The following is a 9,589-nucleotide window of genomic DNA, read 5'->3' on the forward strand; positions in this document are numbered from 1 at the left end:
ATATAGTAAAATGTAAAAATTAAGCTAAAATAAATACTTTAAATTACTAAACTATGTAATCAGACATTGAAACACTTACTGGAAAACACTGAAAATTCTTGATATCACTTTTAATAAAAGAAATGCAAATGAAAATAGCAATTAAATCCTTTTACCAAAATTATTATGATTTTCTTTGCATGGAAATTCCAGAAAGGTAAGGATAAGGTGATACAAGTAATGACATGTACCTCTCAGTAATTTGAGTTAAGGTTAAAGTCTTTATGTCTTATGGGGAAAAAAAAATGCTTAAAGTTCTATATTTTGATTCAGTTGCCCTATTTCTGAGAATCTGCATTAAAGAATTTACTCTTAACAATGAAAACATTTGTGCACAAGAATGGTGGTTATTGATATTAGGACTCATCTTTAAGTAGTTTCTACATTTTGATCTGTATATAAATTGATAAATTGCATGAAGACAAACCAATTCAGCTAAAATAATATTAAATATTTTTCAAAATTCATGTTGACCACCTGGACTTCATAAAAGTAAACCTTTCAAAAAACCGTATGGGCTTTCCTTTCTTTTTCACTATTAACATCATCAGATACTGTACTATTAACTTGTTTATATTGTTCTATTAAGATGTTTATACTATTAACATCATCACCTGTGATAATAAAAGGAGCTACCTGCTCCACTATCAGGTGATGATATTGTGATGACAATAAAACATTTAACTCTTTCACTCAGAAAAAAAAAAAAAAATGAATTTTGCCTTTAGCCAGCTCCTAATTGACTTACAGCCATTAGTAGCAGGAAGCAAATTTCTCTACCCACACAACTTGCCTGTGTATGCTAAGTCACTTCAGTCATGTCCAACTCTGTGACTCCATGGATTGTAGCCTTCTATGCTCCTCTGTCCATGGAATTTTCCAGGCCAGAATACTGGAGTGGGTTGCCATTTCCTACTCTAGGGGATCTTCCCAACACAGGGATCAAACCCATATCTCTTATGTCTCCTTTATTGGCAGGTGGGTTCTTTACCACTAACGGACCAGGGAATCCTTACATAACTTAATTCAGTCACAGGTAGTTGATCCTTTACTATAGTGTGAGTATCTCCCCAAAATCCATATACTGAAACACTAACTCTCAAAGGTGATGGTATTAGCAAATGGGGCCTTTGGGAAGTGCTTATGTCATGAGGGTAGAGCTACATGAGGGGCATTAGGGCTCATAAGATACATTCCACAGAGCTCTTTATCACTTTCCTTTATGTGAGGATGAAATAAAATGTCTGCAGCCCAGAAAAGGGCCTTCACTTGACCATTCTGGCACCCTACCTAGGACTTCTAGCTCCAGAACTGTGAGCAATAAATTTTTGCTCTTTATAAGCCACCTGTCTCTGGTATTTGGTTATAGAGCTTCAAACAAACGAAATAAATGCCCCCCCCCATTTTCTTAAACACATAAATCACATGTAACTGGTAGATGCGTAATTGTACTATATGTACAACTTTTATAATAATCAAGAAAAATGCAAAGTAAAATTTTTCATTGAAAAAACTGAATAACCTATGAAAATATTACTCTGAGACATTCAGATTTTTTTTCTCTGAATCACACTGGTAGAGGACAATAATTACTCTATGTCCTATTGCACAAAATCCTATAAAGATCTTCTGTATTTCCAAAAATAAGACTTCATAAGTATATTAATATTTGAATGACTAATTTAATATATTATCCCTCGGAGTAGTTCTGAAGCCAGAAATTGAAAAAAGAAAGACTGTTTCTTTTGTGTGTGTGTGTGATTTGGAACGCAAGGTACTTAGTAGTGAAAATTATAAAGATCACATTTCTGAGACTACCTACATCCCTATAAAAGAAAAATTTCCCCCAGATCAAGCCAGCCTGAATATATACTAGCAATTTTTACCTGGTGGGCTACAGTGTAGCTTCCTGTTGGGTTTCCCTGGTGGCTCAGAGGTTAAAGTGCCTGCCTCCAATGCAGGAGACCCAGGTTCAATTCCTGGGTTGGGAAGATCCCCTGGAGAAGGAAATGGTAACCCACTCCAGTATTCTTGCCTGGAGAATCCCTTGGATGGAGAAGCCTGGTAGGCTACAGTCCCCGGGGTCTCAAAGAGTTGGACACGACTGAGCGACTTCACTCACTCACTCACAGTGTAGCTTGCCAGGCTCCTCTGTCCATGGAGTTTTTCAGGCAGGAACACTGGAGTGGGTAGTCATTCCCTTCTCCGGGGGATCTGCCCAACGTGGATAGAATCAGGTCTCCTGTATCTCCTGCATTGGCAGGTGGATTCGTCACCACTGTACCACCCACAGGTGGTAAAAGGAAAATCAGATTACATAATGTGTCAGACTATCAGGCTAGGATAGAGATATCAAGGGAACATTTTATGCAAAGATAGGCATGATAAAGGACAGTAACCACAGGACTGGAAAAGGTCAGTTTTCAATCCAGTCCCAAAGAAAGGAAATGCTAAAGAATGCTCAAACTACTGCACTCATTTCACATGCTAGCAAAGTAATGCTCAAAATTCTTCAAACTAGGCTTCAACAATATGTGAATGAAGAACTTCCAGATGTAAAAGCTGGATTTAGAAAAAGCAGAGGAATCAGAGATCAAATTGTCTACATTGGTTGCATCATAAGAAAATGCTAGAGAATTCTAGAAAAATACCTACTTCTGCTTCATCGACTACACTAAAGCCTTTAACTATGTCAGTCAGTTCAGTCGCTCAGTCATGTCTGACTCTTTGTGTCCCTATGCACTGCGGCACACCAGGTCACGCTGTCCATCACCAACTCCCAGAGCTTACTCAAATTTCTGTCCCATTGAGTCCATGATTCTATCCAACTATCTCATCCTCTGTCATCCACTTCTCTTCCTGCCTTCAGTCTTTCCCAGCATCAGGGTCTTTTCCAATAAGTCAGTTCTTCACATCAGGTGGCCAAAGTATTGGAGCTTCAGCATCAGTCCTTCCAATGAATATGCGGGACTGATCTCCTTTAGGATGGACTTGTTGGATCTCCTTGCAGTCCAAGGGATTCTCAAGAGTCTTCTCTAGCACCACGGTTCAAAGGCCTCAATTCTATGGCACTCAGCCTTTTTTTATTGTGAGCTCTCATATCCATACATGGCTACTGGAGAAACATAGCTTTGACAATATGGACTTTTGTAGGCAAAGTAATGTCTCTGCTTTTTACTATGCTGTCTAGGTTGGCCATAGCTTTTCTTCCAAAGAGCAAGCATGTTTTAATTTCATGGCTGCAGTCACTATCTGCAGTAATTTTGGAGCCCAAGAAAATAAAATCTGTCACTGTTTCCAATGTTTCCTCATCTATTTGTTATGAAGAGATGGGACCAGAGGCCATGATCTTAGTTTTTTGAATGTTGAGTTTTAAGTTGGCTTTTTCATAACCTCTTTCACTTTCATCAAACTGTGGGAAATTCTTCAAGAGATAGGAATACCAGACCACCTTACCCACCTCCTGTGAAACCTGTATGCAGGTCAAGAAGCAGCAGTTAGAACCAGACATGGAACAATTGACTGGTTCCAAATCGGGAAAGGAGTATGTGAAAGCTGTCTATTGTCACTGTATATTTAAGCTTAACTTAAATAAGTTAAGCTTATTTAACTTATATTCAGAGTACATCATGTGAAATGCCAGGCTGGATGAAGCACAACCTGGAATCAAGTTTGCTTGGAGAAAAATCAACAACCTCAGATATCCAGATGATACCACTCATGGCAGAAAGCCAAGAGGAGTTAAAGAGCCTTTTCATGAAGGTGACGCTTGCTTCTTGGGAGAAAAGCTATGACCAACCTAGACAGAATTTTATAAAGCAGAGACATTACTTTGCCTACAAAATTCCATATTATCAAAGCTATGGGTTTTCCAGTAGTCGTGTATGGATGTGACAGCTCACAATAAAAAACATCTGAGTGCCATAAAATGGATGCCTTCAAACCATGGTGCTGGAGAAGACTCTTGAGAATCCCTTGAACTGAAAAGAGATCAAATCAGTCAGCCGTAAAGGAAATCAACCCTAAATTTTCATTGGAAAGACTGATGCTGAAGCTCTAATACTTTGGCCACCTGATGGGAAGTGTCAACTCATTGGAAAGACCCTGATGCTGGGAAAGATTGAAGGCAGGAAGAGAAGGGGAGAACAGAAGATGAGATGGTTGGATGGCATAACCACCTCAATGGACATGAGTTTGACCAAACTCTTGGAGATGGTGAAGGATAGGGAAAGCTTGGAGTACTGCAGTCCATGGGGTTGCAAAGAGTTGGGCATGATGAGTGACTGAACATGAGTAAATTAGGCTAGGAGGTATTAACTGTCCATTATCTGTGTCTATCCCCCACTACTACCCTGCCAATCACCATCAATACTAGTAATACTCTTAAGAAATAATAGTAAATACTCTTCAGAAACACTATTGCTTATCATTCTCTTGTCGACTCAATAAAACAGAAAGGTAAATTAAAATTTAATTAAGCACTCTGGGTGGAAGGAGAAAATATGCTAAGTCACTTCAGTCGTTTCCGACTCTGTGCGACCCCATAGACGGCAGCCCACCAGGCTCCCCCGTCCCTGGGATTCTCCAAGCAAGAACACTGGAGTGGGCTGCCATTTCCTTCTCCAATGCATGAAAGTGAAAAGTGAAAGTGAAGTCGCTCAGTCGTGTCCGACTCTTAGCGACCCCATGGATTGCAGCCTACCAGGCTCCTCTGTCCATGGAATTTTCCAAGCAAGAGTACTGGAGTGGGGTGCCATCACCTTCTCCACGAAGGAGAAAGTAGGAAGGTCTTAACTTGCATATTTTCAACAAATTTTTCACAAGAAATAATTAAAAGTCTCTCTGTGGGTCACTTAAAATAGTGGTAGGGCAGAAAACAAAAAGAGAATGGATATACATTGTGATCTAAACATCTTTGTATATTTCTCTATTTATATTATGTGACATAAATAAGCTTTTGCCATATATGCATTCATAATATCAGCTAATGGCTAGCCTAATGAAACAACAGCCTGATGAATTATGAATTTATTTCCATTTTAGAAAGCTTCTCTCTCTCTTAATGTTTGAGGTTTTTAAAAATTAATTACCACAATAGTTGATTTACACATGGTGACTTGAGCACTTAAAACTTAGTCTTAAATTTATTTTAAAATACCAAAAATAGACTATAATATAAAATAGGTAGACAAGCTTGCACAAGAGGTGTCAGAGTAAATAATTTTTATCATTCCCCACTCTGAAGCCCTTTGAGATGAAGAAAAATAAACAAATAAAAGAAAACATAACGGAACTACAGGACACTTCCACACCTATTGCTCCAAGTCCATAAATCAATCTCACTTTCAATTCTAATACTGTGACAATAGTGTCATATTAAGTGAAAACACTGGTAAGTGGTATACATCTCTTTTTGTTGAGATGCACCTACAAAAGTACCTGGCACATAATATATGAAATGTAAATGCTTAGTAATAAATAGCACTATTTAAATGTTAAAAGCTAAAACTTAAAAAATATATAAAGATGAAAATTATAGCATTGCAATGGTACTTGTAAGTGTAATATTCATCATACCACCATTAGGATGTTCTTTATTTTTGATAGTACCAAGAATACTTTTGGGGTTCCCTGGTGGCTGAGATGGTAAGGAATCTGCCTGCAATGCAGGAGATACAGGTTCCATGCCTAGGTCAGGAAGATACCCTGGAGAAGGGAATAGCAACCCACTCCAGTACTCTTGCCTGGAGATTTATGTATAAAGGAGCCTAGCGCGCTATAGTCCATGGAGTTGCAAGGAGTTGGACACAACTAACACACACACCCAAGAATATTTTTAAAGCTGTAAACATATCAGTCTCTGAAAAAAATGTGAAAGATATAAAAAAGTCTTTAAATAATATAAAATTTTATTAACACAACAATAAACTGGAATTAAATAACAAAAGTACTAATAACAACAAAATAGAAATATTTTTAAAGAAACCACTAGACCAAGGATATTCATATAACAATTACAAGAGTAACTGAAAAATAGCGATGAAAATGTTATATATCTAAACCTGTGGGGTAGCTAAACTGAGGAGTTATCCATAGATCAAGAATGTTATTGCAAAATAATAAAATCTGGATTTCCTGTATTAGTAAAAGAAAATCAATAAAATGATAGGCAAATTCTAGAACAAATTCTTTGAATAAGAAAATATATTCATAAGAAAGATAAATCAGAAGACATTTTAATAAAGATAAATAGAAAATCATAAATACATAAAATTAGTCAGGACATAAGAAAAAAGTCACAGCTACAGATGACCTTTTATTATTTTAATTGCTTATTAAATATGTTTTTTTTTTATAACTAAGAGAATGTATTTTACCAGTAGCTTCCTTTGGCTACTGGAGCAATATAATGAATAGAAATAGCAGTAAAGATTATTGACACACACAGCCTCAGAATCTCTCAGCCACTTGAGATTTATGTCAAGGACACCATAAATATTAAGCAATGTCTTGATCCATGCAAAATTCAAGCAAAGGAATAATCACAAAGACTTTTTAAGTTCCATTCTGTCCCATCATCATTGTTATTCACAAGGGCTAAAATGTTGTTCCCAAAAATGTTGATAATGTTTATCATTGACGACGGGTGATAAAGTTTTTGATCTTTATTTTACTGTACTAGACAAGATTTATGATCTTAATATAAAAAACTAAAAGTTTTTTTTTTATTATTTTTACTATTATTATTGCAAACCTAAGGACATTTCTCTGAATGCAAACAAGAAACAGCAAAATAGAAAGGAGTTATTAAAGGCAGGCATTGCTCACATCTTCTTATTGTGGCTTGTATTTGCTGCTGTATGGGAACTTTTGAATTTATTGGAATTTGCAATAATGTTTGCCAACATATGACATGAAAAACTTGGCCAGAATTTTTGCCAAACTCCCTTTTCAGAAGGATAGTTTCTGAATCAAAGTGACAAAAGTATTTTTCGAACTAAGAGTTCATGGGAGGGTATAAGTTAGCAATGCAATATATAATTCTAATAGTATTTGCTATTAAACAACTTTTATGTTAAAATATTAAATGCTCTTGGTATCAGTAAATGAAGTAATATCTATATAAAGGAAAATTACTGTGTGTGTTGCCATACAGAGCCCATTTGACCATCTTAACTTACTTAACCAGTAAGTTAATTAAATGGAAGTTTAGTCAAGCAAGTATTAACAGTTCATTTGTGTGCGCGTGTGTGTGTGCGCGCATGTGAGCAAGTATTGGAGACTGGGTTCTACTATAAAGCGAAGGGAAAAGAAACTAACAGCTGTTTAATATCCAGTAAGAACCTAACATTGTTATAGACCCTTATCACATATTTTATCTCATTTTGTCCTCATAACACAGCTGTTAGGTATTATAATTCCCACTCTATACATGATGAAACTGCAGCTCAGAGAGTTTAAGTAATTTGGCCAAAGCTATAAAGCCAGCAAGGAGCAAAGTCTGAATTCTAATCTAATGTCACTTTGTTACTGATTAGCAAAGAACATTTTCTTTCCATTATACTACTACATTAATAGAGGTAACTAATTTGATTTAATTGTTCAATGACTTTAGAGACACTTCAAATCTGTTACAAATGATACAGCTACTTATAGACACACCTAAAACAAGTAGCTCAAATTAGAAGATATCCAGTCCTCTCAGCAAGATGAACTTTACTTTAAAACACTGTGAAAATTTGCTTTTCACAAAGCAAGCTAAACTAAAGAAAAATTCATTCACGTCTTCAGATTTTAAGTATGGAAACTCATTAAAAAAAAAAAAAAAGTAGACTAAAATAGTATGAACATCAATCTACCTTGACTAAAAGGTAGAATTAGAAGTTTAATTCCACTGTCCCTTTGTCTCAGGATGACAAAGAACTCAGTTCAATCTCTCAAAACAAGAGTGTTGCACTGAAGAAGCAGTGAATATTAGGTATAGGTCTATAATCTATACTTATCAAAAATCAAAATCTTCAGTTCTCTTTGCATTTGGCTAAAATCCCATGCATAATTCCAATTACCTTTACTCTAGGTGCTCGATGAACTGAGTTTAGAGTAAATGAATCTTTAGTATTTGTTTTCTGAGAGATGGCCATAACCATTAGTTCATCCCTCTGATTATAACTTTAAAGATTTGACAGTCACTGTTATTTATACTTTTTATTGATTTCACAAATGTGAATTGATTTATTCTGCCAAGAAATTTAACTTGCCCAAATTGCATCTTACAACACTTAGAAGATAATATTTCACTTTTTTCATTTTGTTTAGTCTGGAAAGCAGAAGGAATGACAAATGAATAATCCTAAGTAAATAATAAACTTCAAATACTTAAGACTGGAACTCAAAGAATCCATCAGTAATTTTCTACTATACAAAATGTACATGACTCATTTTTTGAATTTGCATAAAAGTTCAAAATGAGATACCCACTTTCATGATACAAGCCGAACTATTAAAAATGTGTTTTGTGAAATCTTATGAAAATCATAAAGAAACATATCTGTTTCCATTTATGCTGTATGCTACCTACCTTTGTCCTATTTGACCTTCATCCATTGCTTTGTATTTTTTAGCTTCGGTGCTTTAAAATTAAGCCAATATAATAATAATTATATTACAAATTCAAATGTTTTTCAATATTTCCATTTCTTTTGCATGTTTCAGTTCTAATCTCCAAGCCATTTACTTAAAATTTTGACTTATCATAAATTAAGTTGCAGTTACAGTAAAAATTGTTTTTAGATAAAAGTTGAATTGAAAGAACTACAATTCTCAGACATCTCTGGACAGCAAGTAAGTTTATTCTCCTCAATAATTAACAATTTTAGAAGTGCCAAAGTTTAAAGGAGGAACCCATGTATCATTTCTTCAAACTAAGCCTCAAGTCTTCAACTTCAAGGACATGCCTATGCATAAATCAGTTTTCCTGAAGGAGTTAAAAATGATTAGATAGTATATATTTCATGTAGAATGACTGGGCAAATGAACTTTATATAATGAGCATTAAATGGTTAAATCATAAATAAGAGGAGCCAGAGGCAGAAAGTATGTGTGATTGCGAAAGAATCATAGAGTTCGATGGTTCCTATAACAAATCATAGCACAGGAACCAATTTTCTCATCACTAGAAAGCTAGGAGTTTAGAATACCCTCCTGTCACTGTTGTATGTCTCAAAGGCAGTGGAATAATAAAAAAGAGGCATAAAAGGTGTATAGAAAGTTACACATGAAAGTTTTAGATATGAAGAGTGCACAGATACATCAAAAGGAATTCAATGACTGGGGTTGATATTTCCAGGCACTAAGAAGCTCAGATGGTTTAGTATGACAGTGATTAAGTTACACTGAGTTAAAACAGTCATAACTGGAACTACAGAAATAAAATCAATTCAGATTTTGTGTTTAAATCTGAACTTTGAAGAGTTTCTGTAGAAAAGAATATATAATTCTTGCCTACAAGCATTGAATAATTCAAGTAAAAGGGACTGCTCGTGAGAGCAAT

General features: G+C 35.3%; 1 non-coding gene across 1 annotated transcript; it reads left to right on the plus strand.

Moving 5' to 3' along the window:
• Nucleotides 1–1,958: 1,958 nt before the first annotated feature.
• TRNAW-CCA (transfer RNA tryptophan (anticodon CCA)) lies at nt 1,959–2,030 on the plus strand. Its single transcript has one exon. It is a non-coding gene; the product is annotated as a tRNA-Trp (tRNA).
• Nucleotides 2,031–9,589: the final 7,559 nt, after the last annotated feature.

The sequence above is a fragment of the Bos javanicus genome, chromosome 15 (assembly GCF_032452875.1).
Source record: "Bos javanicus breed banteng chromosome 15, ARS-OSU_banteng_1.0, whole genome shotgun sequence".
Taxonomy (NCBI): domain Eukaryota; kingdom Metazoa; phylum Chordata; class Mammalia; order Artiodactyla; family Bovidae; genus Bos; species Bos javanicus.